Consider the following 20,953-nt stretch of genomic DNA (forward strand, 5'->3'; position numbering starts at 1 on the left):
GTTCTCAACCGCTTGAGGCACATCCGCTTCCTTTAAACGAGCTTTTGAGGTTACCTCATTCACATTCCTCCATAATCTTGTCAATAAAAACACCCTAAAGGCTATAAAAGAAACCAGCTTTACGAACAAGACTGAAATTCAATTTGAAGCTACCAGGCCACCTCTGGAAGGCAGAGATCTCCTAGCAGCTGCAAAAAAACAGGCAGTGGCAAAGTTAGATGCAAAATTTTGCTTCAGATAAAATTTCAATTTTTCAAATTTCTAAGCTGGGTTGGAGGGCACGGCTTTACTTTCCATTTCTCTATATTTCCTAACCTTGTTGAAAAAACCATGGAGAGCTTTTTTTTTCTTAAGTATTTCTTACAGTGGAACCACTCCTGGGAATTCTGTCTTATATATTTGAATTAGAATATAACTGGAGAGATCTGTTGCTAGGCCAATGATTCGGGAGTTTTTTGTGCTGATTACCATCATTTTTGGTCATTTCTAAATATATAGTGAAATTAGCTTACGTTGCCTTTATTATTTTTCTTGTTCGTTTTTTTCTGGGATAGGAACAGAATTAGTTGGCTGTTTCTGTCCCGTAGCTAAGTACTTTCCTTCTAAGAATTTCTTGGTTGACGTTGGGTGGTTGCGGTCTGGACGTGCCGTATTCGTGCCCACGTTCTGCCCCCTGCCGGACTTGGCGCAAGCCCAGGGTGTCCGGCCGACTAACGGTAGAGGGGTCTAAAAACACTAGTGCCATTTACTCGCTGATTGTTTGGGAAGAAGACCTAGGCCGCCTCCCTGGAGAGCACGGGGCGGCCTTTCACAGCCTGCGTGCACGCACCCCTCGCCCGCAGCCCCCGGGGCGGGAGCGTGGGCGGAGCGGCAGCGCACGGCGCGCCACGCTCATCGCTGGGGTCAGATCGGGCCCCGGGGATTGTGCTTTCCACAGCTTTCTCACGGAACGGGCGGCTCAAGTGACTGGGGAAGTCAGTAATTTGCAGGGCTCAGGGCTGGTGCTTTGAAAGAGATGCGGAGGAGAGAGGGCTTTCCCCGCCCCCGCTCCACTCTGTCCAATCGCTTCGGCTTCTTCTGTTCTCCGCGGGCCGGCTCGGCCCCTAACTTGCTCGAACCCATTATGCGGTAGAGGCGGCCCGGTCTCTTTAAGGCCCTGTCGCGCCTGCGCTTTCGGCTTTCCTGACGCAGCCGGGCCGGACCCTGCAGGAGCCGACCGGCGGGGCAGGCGAGGGACCCGGCAGTGGTCGAGACAGCGGCGGCGCACGCCGGGGTGGGTGCGGGTCGCGGGCAGCGCTGAGCTCGTGAGTGAGCGCGGCACGGGTTCGAGAGCGGCCCTCGGATCCGGCGGCGGGGCCCGGGCGCTGGGACGCGGCGGTGGCGCGGCTGCCGTCTGGATGGGAAGTTAATGTTTACGGCGGAGTTCACGCAACGTCTCCAAGGTGAGCGGCCCTGCGCCAGGCCCCGCGGGCCGCGAGCCCCAGCCTCACGGGGGCGCACGGCTCGCCGGGGCGCGGCGGGCTGGGGCCGCCGACCAACTTGGCGGCGCGAGCGAGCGAGGCGGGCGCCGCGGCCCCGGCGGGGCCTAAGTTCCCCGTGCAGCTTCTCCTCCCGCGCCGGACGGCACCCTCCTCCCCCCGGCTCTGGAATAGAGACTAGCCGGGTTGGTCTTCCTGAGGAGTCCCAGGGAGGCGGAGGGGACGGTGCGGTTTCGGGGGGCGCTTCCGCGTAAATCCTGTAGAGAATACTGACCCTTTATCTCCTCCCTGAGGTCAGAAGTCAGTTCTCTTTGGGTGACCTGAAGGGGTGAGACTTCCTGCGCCCCTTATTTGCAGAGTTGGCCTCCGGGGACTCTGCTCGTGGCCGTTCTCCAGGCAAGGGTTGGGCAAGCCAGGTGTGCCAGGTGACTCCCAGAGATGCACCTGGGGAGCGCATACCCACCCACCCATCACTGAATCACCTCTAGCGGGGCAAGCCTCAAATTAACCGCAAGATTTCCGGTAGGTTAGATTGTGGTGCTCGTGTTTGGGTTAGAGTTGCTGTGATTTCATTGTGTTTCTGTCTTTTGGGGTATCTTAGACCATCTCAGTTGGCATCCTTTCCCCACAGAGTTAACCAAAACTTTTGGAATGATTCCCTCACTTTGTCCCCATCTATCGCTGTGGGAGGTGGTTTCGAAAAGCACCATTATCTTGAAAAGATCTCCTTTGGGTTTCAGTGTACAATAATAAACTTTCTTTGCTGCAAGGAAGAATTCCAGGGTTTTATCATCTGTCAGTAGTTTTTTACCTTGTTTCTGGGCTCATGACTTCCTTGATTTTTTATTTTATTAGTAAAAATTTCGTCAGTTTTATCTGAAGTTCTTTATTCTAAAGTGCTAGCTTTAATATTTCTGAGAACGCTTTCAAAGAAATCTAAGAAAACTTATCGAAGTATATTATACAGAAGAAATGCACAGTAAGTGCGCACAGGTTATGAATTTTTACTAAGTGAATCACCACTGCATAGCTCAACAAATAGAATATTAGTATGTAGGGGTATACACTGTGGAGTGGAATTGCTGGTTTGTAAGGTATGTGAATGATCAAGCTTCAGCAAACTTAGATAATGTTGAACATTTTTCCAAAATGGTTGTATTCCAATTGCCCCACATCCTTGCCCGATGCTCGTTAGTTTCTGAAAGTTTCATTTTCTCATAGATGTGCAGTTATACCCTGTGTGGTTTTATTTTGCATTTTCTGGATGATTGAGGCTGAGTATCTTTTATGTCGTCTTTTGCAAAGTGTCTAAGACTTTTTATCAAGTTTTCATTGGCATTTTAAAAATTGATGTTATTTTTTATTCTGGATATGAGTCCTTTCTCAGATATGTGTAATTTCCACTTTGTATGATCATTTATGATAGATAGAAATTATTAATTTTAATGAAATATACATTATCCATCTTCTTCGTGATTACTGCTTTTTTATATCCTGTCTAAGAAACCTGTACCTAGCCTAAGAATGTCCAGTGTTACCTTATAGGAGTTTTATTGCTATACTCGTCACATTTAAGGTGTACAATTTACAGTACATTCCAAATGGATTGTAGGGATCAAGATTGACTTTTAACCATATAGATATCTATTTGAGCCAGCTTCAGATATTCAGAATAACATCCTTCCCCTCTCCATTGCTCTGGTACCTTTTCATAAATCAAATAACTGTATAAGTGTGGGTGTGTTTCTAGACACTATTCTGTTTCATTATTATTCTCACATCAATATCACTATTAATTAATGTAACTTTATAATAAGCCTTGATATGTGGCAGTATAAGTACTCTAATTTTGTTCCTTAAGATTGTCTTCGCTGTTCTTGGCTCTGAGCATTTCCATATAAATTTCAGAGTCGGCTTGTCAATTTTCAAAAATTTTGGAAATTGGAATTGCATTGAATCTATAGGAGAGAATTGACTTCTTAACAATATTGAGTCTTTCAATTTATGAACATGTGTATCCATTCATTTATTTAGGTAACTTAAAGTTCCAGTAACTATGAACCAAATATATTGTGTTTAACATATTGTGTGATTAAAAAAAAAAGTATAGATATCCAGTACATTTGAGAAATGTAAAAAAAAAAAATTCAGTAATGTTCTGTCATTTCTGTGTCTTGCACATCTTTTGATAGATTGTTAAATTTATTCTTAGGTATTTGATGTTTTTAATGTTGCAAATATTTTACAATATTTGTGGCTAGCATATAGTAGTAACTTTTCTTTTTTGGCTCTGGGACTATTTATAAGCAACTCCCAGGCATCATTTCATCAGTAGACTCTAATAATAAAGTCTTCATTCTTCATCCAGGATCTATTCCAAATTGCACATCTTACATGTTATTTATTTATTTACATGATGTCTTCAGTGTCTGGCACCAGAGATTTATAGAGTGTTTAAAATATTGAAAATCCCTGTTTTAGACTCTAGGGATACAAAGTTGACTAAGAAGTTGCCCCTGCCCTATATTAGTGTGTGTGTAGAGGGGAAGAGGAGAAATTCAAGGAAAGAACATTATCGTCCAGCCGGGGAGGCGCTCTAATGTTCTGGCAGTGCACAAAAGGGGAATTTAAATTAAACCAGGAGGTATATGTCTGCCTCGCAGTGTTCTGGGAAAGGAAATGGACTATGGGTGGGGCTGCTATTCACTATACTTACTTCTGCTTTGACTTTCAACCTTGAACTCACTCTACCCTATTGGAGTCTAGAGTCTCTCTAGGTCCTTGTTTTCAGATACCAAATTGTTGAAAGGATAAGAGTGCAGGGAAGGGAACCTGGAGGGCCTATATAGACTTAAACACCTTCCCTTCCCTTCAGCGCCATGCCACTCCCTCATTAGCTGTATACTTAGACTCCCAAGTCCTGAGCCTCTCTGAGTGAGACAAATGACTTTTTTTTTTTTAACAAATCAGTTTTATTGGGACATATTAATAAAGCATACAGTTCATCCAAAGTGTATAATCAGTGATATTTGGTATAATCACATAGTTGTGCATTCATCACTTCAGTCATTAATTCAGCTTGCTTCTTGACCATATTCCCCTGTGCAGGCTCATAGGTTGCAGTTTCCTCTATGCAGTCATGTATTCCTCCATCTCTTTTCTTGTTTCATGGATGCCATATCCTCACATAAGTCTGAGGATGTTAATGATAGTTTCTTTTAAGCTTGCTTTTCCTTGCATAGTTTGTTCTCACCAAGTTACCTTTTTTTGGTTTAGTTTCAGCAGTAGAGGCCCTCCTCTGCTCAAAATCTTTAGCTGACTGCTCATGATTAAGAGCCAGTGACTAAAAGTTTATTGGAAGCCCTAGCTTATAGGTAGGGCTTATTGACTTCAAGTTCACTGTAGACTCTGGAGTCTAAGGCAATGGGTCTCAACCTTGGCTGAATATTAGAATCATCTGGGGAGCTTTGAAAAAAAAACCAAAAACGTTCATTTTGCTCCCTAGATCAAATATATCAGAATCTGTAAGGGTAGGACTTAGGTAACAGTATGTTTTAAAAAATTTACTTGTGATTACTTGTAGTAAAAGGCACAGACCCACGAACTAGGTGTACAGTTTGATGAGTTTTGACATGTATATACCTACGCAACCAACCCAAGACAGAGCATTACCAAACCCTAGAACATTCCTTCCTATCCTTTCATCTGTCTTCCCTCTGCCCTGCCCAGAGACCACTGTTCTGATTTCTATCTCCATAGATTAGCATCAGTATTTTTTGAAGCTGCCCAGTGTGACCAAAATAGAGAAGCAATCTTGGACTGTTAGAGGCTACCTCCAGTGTCTGTGTCTTTTCTGGTCACATTTCCCAGAGAGTATCTTCCAGTTTTCTGCTTGGAGTACAGAGGTGGTGTTGCCAGTGATCTGTGAACTCATTAGAAGAAGGCTGAGTACTGAGCCATGGAGGGTTTATTAGTACATAGGGTCACATAATTTGCCACTTTTTGTTAGGATACCTACTTCCTCCCCTTTACCCTTTCGCAAAAATAAATCTCCAGTCAGCCATGACGATGATGGTAGGGCCATTCGCAGCTTGGAGGAAGAGTAGGGTCTTGGCTTCTAATTGTTCAAAACAGCTTTCACTGATCCTTCCTTGTTTTAGTCCCCTCCTCCTCCCCTTTGTTCTGGCAGTTCCTGAGACTTTAGAGAATTCTGTGGTGTAAATTGGGTTCCTTCTTAGTTGTCAACATGTTGGTTTAGGATTTGGCTGTCTTTGACTAAGTCACTTGCCAGTCATCCATCTTCTTTTCAGTTTCCAAAATTTTGTTGTTGTTGTATCTTCTTCCATTCTTCCTGTCCTTATAGTTTATGTCTTAAAAACAGAATAAAGCAGTAACAACAAAAGTTTCCTTATCCTTGTTTTAGTAGGATTTGGGAGGGAGAAATATTAAATGTGTGTTCAATCTGCCGTCTTAGCCTGGAAGTCCATCATCTGCCCTCCATTGTTTCCTTTTTGTGGGATTATACCTTAAATTTTTTTTTTTACTGTTTTTTTAAATAGAGTGTCAGGAGGGAGAAGAACTAAATATTGGAATCAATCTGTCATTTCTCTAGAAGTCACAGAAAATTTTTAGAAGTACTCATTGTCCCAGAATCTTAATCTCAGTATTGAAAATGATTTTAGAGATAGTCCAGCCTAATAAACTATTTGATACTTTCTGTAAAGTAACTGTGCAGCCTCAAATGTGGGAAACTCATGGTAAAGAGGAGATGAGTAACTGGATAGTGACTGGAGAAATGAATTTTTTATAAAGAAGTGGCTCTGAGGCTGGGCCATGGATCTCTGCAAGGGATCTAGAAATCCGTATGTGCATTAAACATTGTCTATTGCATGAATAAATTGTAGATTTTACATATTAGTAGTATATAATAAGGGTTATTAAAAATAAATCATGGTGGTTTTCTTATTTAAATCAATAATACTTAAATTCAACCACTGTCATTGAGGGAAATACTCAGAATTTAAAAAAAATTTTTTTAAAGATTTATTTTATCCCCCCCCACCCCCTGTTCTTTGTGTCCATTCGCTGTGTGTCTTCTGTGTCTGCTTGCATTCTCGGTGGCACCGGGAATCTGTCTCTTTTTGTTGCATCATCTTGCTGCATCATCTTTCCGTGTATGCGGTGCCACTCCTGGGTGGGCTGCACTTTTTTTACGCGGGGTGCGTTCCTTGTGCGTGGGGCTCCCCTACGCAGGGGACACCCTTGCATGGCATGGCACCCTTTGCACGCGGCAGCACTGTGCGAGGGCCAGCTCATCACACGGACCAGGAGACCCTGGGTTCAAACCCTGGACCTCCTGTATGGTAGGCGGATGCTCTATCAGTTGAGCCACATCTGCTTCCAGAATTTTAAATTTTAACAAAAAGTTCTGTATCAGAAAAAGTTGGACACTGTTGCTAAAGACAGAGTTGTGGGGATCTTAGTCTATAGTTAACATAAACTTTTTATTAATTAAAATTATACCCATTGAAGCTTCTATGCTAAGTACCTCCAATAGTTTTATTTTCTGCTGCTCTACATTTTCTTTAATACACTTACTAAATCAGTAAGTTTCCAAATGCTGCTCTTTGGACAGAGTTTCTACCATAAAATTCATGATGAAATGAGAATAATGAGAGCAATATAATTTGTTTTCTCTTAGGCTAAATTTATACAGTTTTAAGTATTCATCTTTAATTTATGTCTGTCTTACTTTTGTATTATACTTTTTGTAAAATTTGTGATGCTAGGTGCTGGGTCGGTTTTTAATTTTGTGTTTTGTAATGCCCTTCTTAAGCAAAATAAAAAATTAACTATGTTGCTCTTTAAATTTTTAATAAGTTTTATGAAACATAAAAATCTGCTTATCACTGTGTAGAATTCCCACTCCACAAATTCATTATTTTACTTTTGTGTTTGCCTATAAAAGTCAAGCTGTCAATCAGAGATGACATTGGCAGGGATTACTTTCTTTTTGGTGGTGTGATTGTCATTCCTCACTGGGAACATGTACGTTAATGTGTGCTTTGTAGACAGAGCTTGTTGACTGTGGCCCTGTATGTTTGCTCAGAAAGGGTCATTCCATTTCTCATTATTACAGCTTGCCTGGTGTTTTCATTTGTTGCTGTTTCCAGCTGTTTATTACTATTCAAATCAGTACTTCTGGAGAGCTTTTCCTGCCTGTGCTGTTTGCAGTTCTTTTAAGTGGCCAAAGACAATATGGGTTTAATGCTTGTTAATTGTTCTTTGTACTCATTCAGACCTCACAATTGTACTGTGAAATGTTCTCGCCAAAGCTGGCTAAGCTGGCTGTTATCTGGGTCTTCATCATTGGTTTTGCCATTCAGTGTCACTCAAGTGAGTTCATTTTTTTTTTTTTTAAGATTTATTTTATTATTCCCTCCCCACCTCCTTGTTTGCAGTCGCTGTCTGCTCTCTGCCTCCGTTTGCTGTGTGCTTTCTGTGTCTGCTTATCTTCTCTTTAGGAGGTACTAGGAACCAAACCTGGGACCTCTGATATGGAAGAGAGGCTCTTGGATCACTTGAGCCAACTTGGCTCCCTGGTTTACTGTGTCTCTCATTGTCTTTCCTCTGTGTCTCTTTTGTTGCATCATTTTGTTGCGTCCGCTCACCACGCCTGCCTGTTGCTCTAGCACGCCTTTTTCTGGAGGCATGGGAACCAAATCCAGGACCTCCCATGTGGGAGGCAGAAGCCCAATTGCTTAAGCCACATCTGCTTTCCCATAAGTTCATTTTTAAGTCTCTCTCCTTGAGACTCTGCTAGCTAGCTAGGTCCTGTGTTCTTGAAGAGACCCAGATGAAAGATAAGAACAGAACTGGCTTTATTATAGATCATTGCTTTTTTGTTTGTTTATAGAAAAGTTGTTTGTAGCACTGATACAAAATGAGGACTAGGATTTTGTCTTAACTTTGAGTTGGTGCTCAAATGATTAGTTTTTCTCTTTTTTGGCCTGCTTACCAGTCTTTTGCTATGTAAACAATGTATCCAGCATTCTTATAAATTATGCTAGTAAGTTTGTTAGAACAGTGTTGGCAATTACTGGATCAAATTGTGGTTTAATGAATAATTATGTAATATGAATGAAATACATAAAAAAGAAGAAAAATATCTTCAGATGACTAGACTATAATTTGATGGTGAGAAGATAGACATTGGAGTAAATTGAGAAGGAATTGTAGGGAACAAATCCTTGAAAAGTATAATGCCTTTGAATATTTATTTGAAATACATGTGATAGATGAGCACAAAATTAAAGACTCACCTTGACTGCCTTTTTGAAAAATTGGAGAAGCTTTTTTCTACTGCCAGATGAACAAGCTCATAATGGTTTCAAGCATGGTGATACCTTTTTATTTACCATACAAGATCAGAAAAGTGAGTCAGTATTTGATCTGGAAATTTAATAAAGTTATAACATTGTAGATAAGTCATTAAGAATGATCAAAGAGGGAAGCGGATGTGTCTCAACTGATAGAGCGTCCACCTACCATATGGAGGGTCCAGGGTTCGAACCCAGGGCCTCCTGGCCTGTGTGGTGAGCTGGCCCATGCACAGTGCTGCCATGTGCAAGGAGAGCTGCCCCACATGAAAAATGTGCAGCCCACCCAGGAATGGCACCGCATACATGGAGAGCTGATGTGACAAGATGACACAACAAAAACAGACACAGATTCTTGGTGCTGCCGAGAATGCAAGTGGACACAGAAGAACGCAAGTGAATGGACACAGAGAGCAAACAATGGGTGTGGGAGAGGGGAGGGGGAAGGGGAGAGAAATAAATAAAATAAATCCTAAAAAAAAAAAAAAATAACCAAAGAAGATAACATAAACCCAGCATTTCCTATGTATTAAGCATTCTGTGATAATGGTAACCTATTTTCCATAGACAAAAACCTTTGCTCTCACAAAATTTATAAATGGGAAGACACACTTGGTATATTGTTATGTATGAGTGAGGTGATAATTTTTTTAAAAAGAGTGATTTGGTGATAGTTTAGTTTTTTTCTTAAATCTGGAGGCATTTTATTACTAGTAAGGAAAAACATTGAGTGAAGTAAAACTTTTAAATCTTAATATTTGCTTTAAATTGTTTTGAGGTAAAATTTAAATATTGTAAAATGCACAGCTCTTAACTATACAGTTCAATGAGTTTTTAAAAAAAGGTTTATTGTTTTTTATTTACTCACCCCCTCTCGTTGTTTGTGCTGGCTGTCTGCTCTATGTGTCCGTTTGCTGTGTGCTTTCTTGTGTCTGCTTGTCTTCTCTTTAGGAGGCACCAGGAACTGAACTTGGGACCTTTCATGTGGGGAAGTGGCACTCGGTCTCCTGAGCCATCTCGGCTCCCTGCTTTGTGTGTCTCATTGTGTTCCTCGTTGTGTCCTTGTTGTATCACCTTGTTACGTAAGCTTGCCATACCTGCCTGTTGTCCCAGCTTGCTGTTTTATTCATCCTCTCCAGGAAGCACCAGGAACCGAACTCGGGACCTCCCTTGTGGTATATGGGAGCCCAGTTGCTTGAGCCACATCTGCTTCCCTCAGTGAGTTTTGATAAATGTGTACACCTGTGTAGTTCCCTTTCCTCCTCTGATAGTCCCTCATGATTCCTTTATTCACTCCCCACAGTTATGGTATAACTTTTACCGTAGATTAGTTTTTCTTGTTCTTGAACTTCACATAAATAGAACCATACGGTGTATTTTCTTTTGTATCTGGCTTCTTTTTCTCAACACAATGGTTTTGAAATTCATTTATTTTGTTGCATATGTAGTGTGTTTCTTTTATTTTAATTTTTTTTTAAAGAGGTACTGGAGATTGAACCCAGGACCTCGTATGTGGGAAGCAGGCACTCAACCACTGAGCTACATCTACTCCCCAATGAGAGTTGGTGTTTTCATTTGTTTGTTTTTAGGATGTACCAGGGATAGAACCACTTGAGCTACATCTGCTCCCCTAGTTTATTTTTTTATTTTTAAAAAATTTATTGAAAATATATCAGTCATACATAAACATACATAAACAATAAATGTACACTAGTTGTGAACTTACAAAACAAAATATATAACATCAAAGATATATAATATCTCACCTACCACCAATAACTTGCATTGTTTTTTTTTCTTTTTTTTTCAGGCAAAAACAATTTTTTAATGAAGTGTTTTGTAGTAAATTCATTAGTCAAAACATACAATTTTCATCATTTTAAAGATTTAACACATATAATGCCAATTTATCTTATTAGCATCCATACTTATTTATTAATATAAGCAGTTATTTAATTTGGCCATTTTAATAGAGCTCTTTTAAGAATTTTCATTTGTTAATACTATCATCTGGGGGGTCAAAATACACACTGAATAAACTGGCAAGTACAAAAAGAGTAAAGACATACCAACAGAAACATAAAGCTTATTAATTTGACTCATAATTCTTACTCCGTTGTATGGCTGTCTCCAAGTTCTCCATCATTTCATGTCTCTGATTTTACTGCTTTTAAGATTTCTTCTGGAATCCAGGTAGCCTGTACCTAGTTTATTTTTAATTGCTGTGCATTAATCCATTGTATGACTGTTCCACATTTGTTTATCCATTCTCTCGTTTGGCTATTAAGAATAAAGCTTTTACTAGTAATAAATGAGTCTTATTGTGGGTATACATTTTCAGTTCTCTTGGATAAATAACTGGTGGTGGAATTGTTAGTGGAACACTCTGGGTTCTGGGCTTCTAGGTTCTTGGCTATATGGCAAAGAAGAATTTAAGGACATGCAGTAGGGTAGGCAAGGGAGTAAAGAGTTGAGTAAGAAACAAGAAAAGAAAAACAGTACACAATCTGAGACATGGATTGCAGGCTTTGGTGCAGGGTGAGGCACGCAGGTGTGGCCTGGGGTTAGCCTTTTAAGACCTTTCCTCCTCCCCTTTCCTAATATTGGGGAGGGGCTCCAGCTGTTTGTTGTTCTGATTAGTTTCCTTACAGTCCCTGCCTGTTAGCTCTCAGGGAACCATTGGGAGGCCTGTTTGGAGCTATCTGGGGCTTCCCCTTGGCCCTGGAAAGTGTTCCAAATGGGACTTGTAGCCAGGGTCTTGCAGGGTCTTTCCGGCTTTCTTAGTAGCAGGAGGTTTTTGGGTGGGACCTCACAGCCGTATTCTCTGCGGAGTCCCAGCTGCCTTCCATCTTTCCCTGTACTAACCTGCCTCAGAATAACAGGATCTTGGGTAGATGTACTTTTTTTTTTTTTTAAAGATTTATTTTATTTATTTACCCACTCCTCCCCCCTACCTTATTGTTTGTGCTGGCTGTCTGCTCTCTGTGTCCATTTGTTGTGAGCTCTGTTTGCTCCTCTTCCCTTTAGGAGGTATCAGGAACCAAACCTGGGATGTCCCATGTTGGAGAGAGCGCTCAATCACTTGAGCTGCCTCAGCTCCCTGGTTTGTTGTGTCTCTCATTGTCTTTCCTCTTTGTGTCTCTTTGTTGCCATCATCTTGTGTCAGCTTGTCATGCCTGCGTGTCGTACCAGCTCACTGTCTTGTTTGTCTTCTCCAGGAGGCACTGGAAACCAAACCCAGGACCTCCCATGTGATGGGGGGAGCTCAGTAACTTGATCCACATCTGCTTCCCTAGATGTACTTTTAACTTTAGTAATTAAAACAACACTTTTCCAAAGTTGTTACACATTTTAAATTCCTGCTGGCAATCCGAGAGGTCTAGTTGAGTGACAAATGAGAAGTGAGTTTCAGAAAGATTATTCTAGTGCTGTCGGATTTAAGACTTGAGGTAGGGAAAACACATAGGAGGCTTTTGAAGCAATACATTTGAAAAGTGATATAATCCTGTTCCAAGGAATTGATGGGGAAGTAGAAAAGGTTATGGGTTGTAGAGCTAGAAGGAATGGAATCTTTTGACTTGGTATGTGGGGTGAGGATAAGAGGAGGATCAGATAACCCATACGTATCTGGCATAGGTTGCTGGATATTGTGTGCCGGTCATTTATAGAGAGAACACGTGGAGGAGTAGGTTTGGAGGGAAGAGACAATGAAGAATTCCATTTTGTTTCTAAGAGGTGATTGGGGTAAAAGGAAGTAGATTAAGATAACTCTAGGAGTGTTTGTAGTGAGGAGAGATCCCAGTATGGAATTGGAACTTTCAGGGAACATAAGGAAGGAGGGAGGGACTTGAATATTAGAAATAAGTATGGTTTCTTTGGCGGTCAAAAAAAAGTTTTTTTTTATATTTGTTAAAAGTTAAAACGTCATATCACTTGACCCAGCTGTTGCACTTCATGAAGTAAATCCTGGAGAAACACAAATGTAAGGTGTCTTTAGAAGTATTAATGGTCCTAATATAGAATAGTAAAAAATAGAAACAATCCGAATATCCATTAATAGAGGACTGGTTAAATAAAATATGGTGTATTTACATGCTAGAATGCTGTACAGCTTTGGGAATATAGTAGCTTTAGTTTCCTCTTGCTGTTGTCACAAATTAGCACAGATTTAGTGGTTTACAACAACACAAATTTATTCTCTTATAGTTCCGGTGACCAGAAGTCTAAAATGTTTCACTGGGTTAAAAGTCTAGATGTTGGCAAGGCTGGTTCCTTCTGGAGGCTTAGAGGAGAGAATCTGTTACCTTGCCTTTTCCAGGTCTGAGAACTTTATTCCTTGTACTGTATTTCTCACAGTGTGTTCTTTGGCCCCTTCCTCCATCTTCAAAGCCAGCACCATAGCATCTTCAAATCTTTCTCTTTATATCTTCATATCACCTCTCTCATAAGGAAGGATACTTGTGATTACATCAGGTCCAACCCAGATAATTGAGAATATAATCTCCCCATCTGAAGGGCCTTGTGGATGTGATTAAATTAAGGTCTAATTTGCCATATAAGGTAACATATATTTATGGGTTCCAGGAATTAGGACTAGGAAATCTTTGGGGGGAGGGGGAGGAGCATTAATCAGCCTACTACATATACAGTAAGGACAGAAATGTCAAGATACAAGTAAAAATATTCTCCAAGAAGTATGTATGGTATCCAATTTTTATAAAATTAAAAATAATACTTATATACCCACATGACATTACATATGTATATGTGTGTATATAAAAGAAATCTTGATGAATGTATATCATTACTGCCAACAATAGCTGTCTTTGTGAGTGGGATTACAGGGTATTTGGACTTTCCGTTTCCTTTTTCTTTTTCTGTGATATTTGAACTTTTTAAAAAATTTATTCATTTCTCCACACCCCCTCATTGTTTGCACTTGCTGTCTGCTCTGTGTCTGTTCATTGTGTGCTCTGTGTCTGCTCATCTTCTTTTAGGAGGCACTGGGACTGAACCTGGGACTTCTCATGTGGGAGAGGCACCCAATTGCTTGAGTCACATCCATTGCTTCCTTGTTGTATCTCTTTGCTGTGTCTCCTTGCTGTCTCGCTTGCCTTCTCTAGAAAGAACCAAGAACTAAATCTGGCACCTCCCATGTGGGAGGTGGATGCCCAACTGCTTAAGCCACATCTGCTCCTTGATACTTGAATTTTTTTTTTAAGATTTATTTTATTTATTTATCCCTCCCCACCCCCTCATTGTTTGCACTTGCTGTGTCTGTTTGTCTTCTTTGTTTCTTTAGGAGGCACCAGGAACTGAACCCAGGACCTTCAATCTGGGAGGGAAGCACCTCTGTTCCCAGCTTTGTTGTATCTCTTGTTATGTTTTTTCTTTTGTGTCTCTTGTTGCATCATCTTGTTCATTAGCGCGCCATGCCTGCCTGTCATGCCAGCCCACTGTCTGGCTTATCTTCTTTAGGAGGGACTGGGAACCTCTGCTCCTTGCTTTGTTGTGTCTCTCATTATGTTTTTCTTCTTGTGTCTCTTGTGTCATCTTCTTGTGTCAGCTTGCTCTACTCTCTGTCCGCACCAGCTTGCTGCTGCTATAGGAGGCACTGGGAACTGAACCACAGACCTCTCATGTGGTAGGTGGGAGCCCAGTTGTTTGAGCCCACATCCACTTCCCTGGATTTTTAATTGAGGTGTTTACTGGATTGAACAAAAAAGAGGCTCTTGGTAAGTGACCTTGGTAAGGTTTCAGTCACATAGGGTAGAAGCCAGAAAGGTAGAGTGGAAGCTAAACTTGGTGGCTTAGCTATGGGAGAGGGAACGCTTTGGCAGGGATGTATTTAGGGGGATGTGAGATCCAGTGAGTTTTTAAAATAGGCAGATCAACATGTTTAAGAGTTGAAAGCAGAAACTGGGAAGAAGCACCTGAGTTTGAGGAGAGAAGGGGAGACTTAAAGAGCATGAGACAATATTATCAGATTTTTTAAAAAACATTGCAGTCCCTGATACTTCTCTGGTATTTTCTGAAGTAAATTATTGTGTTACTATATATATTTAGTCCTGCTGTATTGACTTGTCCCAGAAACATCAGATTGTTTCTGTAGTGTAGTATATGAGATACTGGTTAGTTTTCTGCTTTATTAAAAGCATAATTTTGAGGGGATTTTTTTTCCTATTATTGAAACTATCATGGCACTAAAAATCTGTTTATGTAAATTTGTATCAGTTTTCTTTAGACTCTAGAATATTACAAAAGGAAAGAGATACCATTCATTCCAACTTTCCAACCTTGCGTTCAAGGTTGCGTTCCTGACAAGCAAACTAAGGATCGAAGAGTTTAAGTAACTTGTCAAGGCCTCACGTCTTGTTACTATAATCTGACACTTTACCTCCTGAGATGTTAAGGACCTTTAAATTTTTTTCATATGTATCCTTATGTCCAGTGTTTATTAAGATATGGTTTTCTCCCTCATAATTTTATCACTCTTCTCTTTTTTCTTTATCAGTTGCAGTATAATTAAAAGTAATTAAAATAATTGGCGGTAAAGTAGAATTTTCAGGCCTTCATCATGATTTACAGTACACTTTACCCATTTGAAGAATTATATTGAAGATTTTTGTCATTTTAGGATTTCTAAAAAAATGGTAATTTTTCTTTAACTTTTTATTTTGAAATAATTTCAAGCTTCTTTTTTTTTTTTTTTTTTAAAGGTGCAGGGGCCAGGGATTGAAACCTGGACCTAATATGTTGGAAGCCTGCCCTCAATCACTGAGCTGCACCAGCTCCCCTGAGTTGTTTTTTTTCCCTTTGTTTGACTGTTTTTATTTTTAGAAGGTACCAGGAATCAAATCTGGGACCTCATACATAGGAGCAGGTGCCCAACCACTTGAGCTACGTCCACTCCCCAAGCTTTTTTTTTTTTTTAAACAAAGATAATACAAAGAATTCCAGTATATCCCCTACCAAGACATCCAGATTTACTAACTTCTAATATTTTTTTCATTTGTTATATCTATTAGTTACCTTCTAAACATTGGAGAATAGTTTCTATGCATCATACTCCTTTAACACTTAAAACTTCCCTGAGAATTTCCTAAGAAGGACTAGTCACTACTATAACCGCTGTTTCCTATGGAGTGACAGTACTTAAAACACTTCTTGACACGATGCTTAATATATTGTGTATATTAAAAAAAGATTCAGGGAAGTAGATGTGGCTCAAGTGATAGAGATTCCCCTTACAATATGGGAGGACTTGGGTTGGATCTCTGGGGCCTCCAGGCAGAAAAGAAGAAGAGAAAGCCTGCCCACGCTGCAAGCCAGTGCCTGTGGGAGTGCCCACATGGTGAGCCAGTGCCCATGCAAGTGAGTCACGCAGCAAGATAATGACGCATCAGAAGAGAGACCAGGGGAAAGTCAAGGTGAAGCACAGCAGAAACCAGAAACTGAGGTGGAGCAATTGACAGGGAAGCTCTCTCCCCATCAGAGGTCTCCAGGACCGAATCCTACTGAATCCTAGAGGAGAGAAAATGAGAAGAGAACACAGACAGCAAAAACAGCAGGGTGGGAGGAGGGGAAGGGGAAAATTAAAACTATATCTTGAAAAAAAAAAAGATTCATACATTCTATGATATATTTTAAGAAGTACTCGTTCTGAATTTGTACACTTTTTAGAAAGTGGACTGAGACACAAGAAAACAGGTATTTAATACTCTTGATGTTGGAAAGCGGATTTGGCCCAACGGATAGAGCATCCGCCTACCACATGGAGATCCAGGGTTCAAACCCAGGGCCTCCTGACCCGTGTGGAGCTGGCCCAAGTGCAGGACTGATGCTTGCAAGGAGTGCCCTGTCACACAGGGGTGTCCCCTGCATAGGGGAACCCCACGCACAAAGAGTGTGCCCCGTAAGGAGAGCTACCCTGTGTGAAAAAAATGCAGCCAGCCCAGGAGTGGTGCCATACACGTGGAGAACTGACGCAGCAAGATGATGCAGCAAAAAAGAGACACAGTTTCCCAGTACTGCTGAGAAGAATACAAGCAGACACGGGGGGAGGGGTGGGGGGAGGGTGGAGGAGAGAAAAAGAAAAAAGGTAAAAAATTTTTTAAAAATGCGCTTGATGTCTCCAGGAAAAACTATATGTGTGGCTATGCTTTTTATTTTTTTATTTTTTATTATTGCTTTTTCACAATTTTGTATTTGTGACACAAAATGGAAGATTGTTGCTCTCTCTGAATGTGAATACCTTAGCTATATCAATTTCAGGTACGGTTGGATGTGCTCTTATTCAATGTATTTTAGATAGCATTCTCTCCTCTTAGTTTTAATGCAAAAGTACTTCTGGGAAAATTACACCAGAATTTGGCAATAAAATGAAATATTTCATTTTATTATAATTTCGGAAAATCTGAGGGATATTTTTCTTCCTCTGAAAGAAAGCATCTTAGTTTTTATTGGGAATATAGTGTTGCAAAGAATTTGGTTATGATAAGAATTGACTGCTGGAAAAAAGAGGTGATGGAGTATGGCATAGTAGAAAGAGCAAGTGTTTTGCTTTGTGTACTTGTCATTTAATCTTTCTGGGTCCATTTCTTTATCAGAAAAATACATAATTCGACATTTGCTGTGCAAATTTGCTTGTAAGAGATGTAAAGTACCTAAAATGGTGCCTGACGTATATTTTGGTGCTCAATATAAATAATAGCTATTATGATTTTTAAAAGGATACTAAAAATATTTCAACCGGGTAGCATATAACTAATGTCAGCAATACTCATGATTTGATTGGGTTGGGAAAATGTGTGTGGATATGTGGATACTTTTATATGTAGTTTTTATTTCAGAGCTGACAGGCAAGTGAGAACAAAGGAATTTAGTTAGAGAGCAATGCATGTGTTACCTTTTAAATGTAAACTTTAATCCATACTTAGTGGCAATGCTCCAAAATGTGTTCATCAATTGCAATGAATGTACCTCACTAATGAAGGATGTTGTTATAGAAAAATGTGAGAGGTGTGGGGAGCGGGTCATATTGGAATCCCCTGTTTTTTTTTCATGTGACATTTATATAATCTAAGTATCTTTAAACAAAACCAAAAAAACAGTGATACTGTAATATTCTTGCCTCAGTGTCAAAGATATGCTGCGTTAATGGCGGTGGGGAGTAGTGGAAGAGACATGCCAAATGTACGCTATGGACCATAGTTACTGGTAAGAGTCTGATATTATCTCATAATCTGTAACAAATGTTCCACAATGGTGTGGTGTATTGGTGAATGGTTGTTTGTATGGGAATTCTGCATATCTGCTTGATTGTTTAAGTTCACAACTTCTGTAATAAAACTATTTAAAAAACCACAAAAGTGAATATAAGTACATATTTGCAACTATTAAACCATAAACTTATACTATTGTAGCATTAAATGTAAAATATTAAAATAAAAATTTGTAACAAAATTGATATCCTTTGTTTAAAAGATATATATATATATTTTTAAGTCTTGTAACCAAGTTAGGTTAGTCAAAATTGAATATTTCTGCTGGCCTTGGTAAAATTCCATTTACCTCCATTATAGGCATGTAGATGTAATGTGGTGGCCATTGGTTTATTTTATCTATTAATTTCTTCCTTTTAAAAAATTATTTGACTATTTTTAGGGCAGTTTTAGGTTTACAGAAAAATTGTGCAGAAAATGTAGAAAGTTTCCGTATGCCCCACCCCACACAGTTTCTTCTATTAACATCTTGCGTTAGTGATACATTTGTTACAGTTGATGAACTAATATTGATACATTATTATTACTGAAGTCCATAGCTTACATTAGGGTTCACCCTTCATATTGTATAGTTCTATGGGTTTGTCTTTGACGTTTTGCTTTTTCCAGAATGTTATATAATTGGAATTATATAGTATGTAGCTTTTTCATACTGGCTGCTTTCACATAACTATATGCATTTAAAGTTCTTATAAGTCTTTTCATGGCTTGACAACACATTTATTTTTATTGTGGAGTAATATTCCATTGTATAGACATATCCCAGTTTGTTTATCCATTTACCTATTGAAGAACTTCTTGGTTGCCTCCAATTTTTAGAAATTATGAATAAAGCTGCTATAGACATTAACCTGCAGGTTTTTGTGTAGATGTGAGTTGATCATCTGGTAAGCCTATGTTTAGCTTTGTAAGAAATTTCCATACTGTCTTCAAAGTGGCTGTACCATTTTTTATTCCCACCAGCGATGAGGGAGAGTCTCCATTGCTCCACATCCTCACCAGCATTTAGTGTTATCAGTGTTTTAGATTAAGCCATTCTAATAGTAATGTGTAGAGATATTTCATTTAAATTTGCAATTTCTGATTATGTATCATGTTGAACATCTTTTCATATGTTTATATGCCATCTATTTATCTTCTTTGGAGATCTGTCTAACTCTTTTGCCCAGTTTTTTAAAAAATTAGATTTTATTTAAGTATATAATTCATACATGAACATACATAAACAATAAGTGTATAGTACAAGTTGTGAATTTACAACACAAACATTCATATCATCGTACAGGGCTCCCATACCTCACCCTACCACAAATGCCTTGCATTTTTGAGAAACATTTGTTATAAACTATGAAAGACCATCTGTCAGAGTATTAGTACTAACTATTGCCCATATCTTGGTATATTTTCCCCCAACCCACCTGATTATTATTAGTATTATGTATTTGTTGTCGTTCATGAGAGAACATTCTCATATTTTTTCTGTTAATCACAGTCCATCTTCTGTGACAAATCACAGTCCATCTTCCACTGCAGGATTCCCTGTGTTGTACAGCCCCATGCTTTGTATAGTCATCTGAAGTGTATACTCATTGCCTCTCATTTTCATCACTGAGTTCTTTGCACAATTTTTAAATTGGATTCTCTGTTTTATTAATTGAATTTTAAGAGTTCTTTGTATATTTTTTCATACAAGTTCTTTATCAGATAGGTGTTTGCAAATGTTTTCTCCAAGTTTGTGGCCTGCCTTTTCATTCTCTTAACAGTCTTTGGCAGAGCAGAATTTAAAAATTTTAATGAAGTCTAATTTATCATATTTTTTTTCTTGCTTCATGCTTTTGGTGTTGTATCTAGAAAATCATTGTTAAACCCAACATTAAATTTTCTCCTCTTATCTTTTCGAGGTTTTATAGTTTTATTTTATGCTTAGGTCTATAATCTGTCTTGAATCAATTTTTGTGAAAGGTGTAAGGTCTATGTCTAGATAACAGTTTTTTGTGTGTATGATGAACCAGATTGTTTGCATATGTGGCCTTTTCCTTTTTAAATAATGCATAGCATTGTGATTATACTAAAAGCCATTGATTATACACTTTTTTTTTTACTAATTCATTTGTTACTATTTTCCAATCCTTTATTGTAGAACTGAGTTTTACTATTAAACCACAATTTTAACTTGTTTCATCTTTATCTTCTTTTTTTTTTAAGGTTTATTTATTTCTCTCCCCTTCTTCTCCCCATCCCCCTGCCCCAGTTGTCTGTTCTCTGTGTCCATTTGCTCTGTGTTCTTCTTTGTCTGCTTCTGTTGTTGTCAGTGGCACGGGAATCTGTGTTTCCTTTTGTTGCGTCATCTTGCTACGTCAGTTCTCAGTGTATGCGGCGCCATTCCTGGGCAGGCTGCACTTTTCTTTTGCACTAGGCTGCTCTCCTTATGGGGCGTACTCCTTGCGCATGGGGCTGCCCTACACGGGGGGCACCCCTGCGTGGCAGGGCACTCCTTGTGCGCATCAGCGCTGCACATGGGCCAGCTCTACACGGGTCAAGGAGGCCCGGGGATTGAACTGCGGACCTCCCATGTGGTAGACAGATACCCTATCCACTGGGCCAAGTCCGCTTCCCTGATTATACACTTTGGATAGATTATATGGTATGTGAGTATATCAATATTTGCAGTAAAACTGCTTTCTTTTTGCCTGTGAATGTCTAGTTGTTCCAGCACCAGTTGTTGAAAAGACTATCCTTTCTCCATTGAATTGCCTTTGCATCTTTGTCAAATATCAATTGAGTGTATTTGTGTGGGTCTATTTTTAGGCAC

The 20,953-nt window shown here is 39.6% G+C and overlaps 1 protein-coding gene across 7 annotated transcripts in view; it reads left to right on the plus strand.

Annotated features, from left to right (window-relative positions):
• Positions 1-898: 898 nt before the first annotated feature.
• Positions 899-20,953, plus strand: part of EVI5 (ecotropic viral integration site 5) — a 254,969-nt gene continuing 234,914 nt past the window's right edge. For 4 of the 7 annotated variants that reach the window (XM_071217249.1, XM_071217253.1, XM_071217255.1 and 1 more), the window contains exon 1: positions 1,176-1,442. The gene's annotated coding sequence lies outside the window, so the exon portion shown is untranslated. Of the gene's footprint in view, positions 1,443-20,953 lie in introns of all 7 variants that reach the window. The other 3 variants (XM_071217250.1, XM_071217256.1, XM_071217252.1) reach the window with 2 other exon arrangements.

The sequence above is a fragment of the Dasypus novemcinctus genome, chromosome 9 (genome assembly GCF_030445035.2).
Source record: "Dasypus novemcinctus isolate mDasNov1 chromosome 9, mDasNov1.1.hap2, whole genome shotgun sequence".
NCBI classification, from domain to species: domain Eukaryota; kingdom Metazoa; phylum Chordata; class Mammalia; order Cingulata; family Dasypodidae; genus Dasypus; species Dasypus novemcinctus.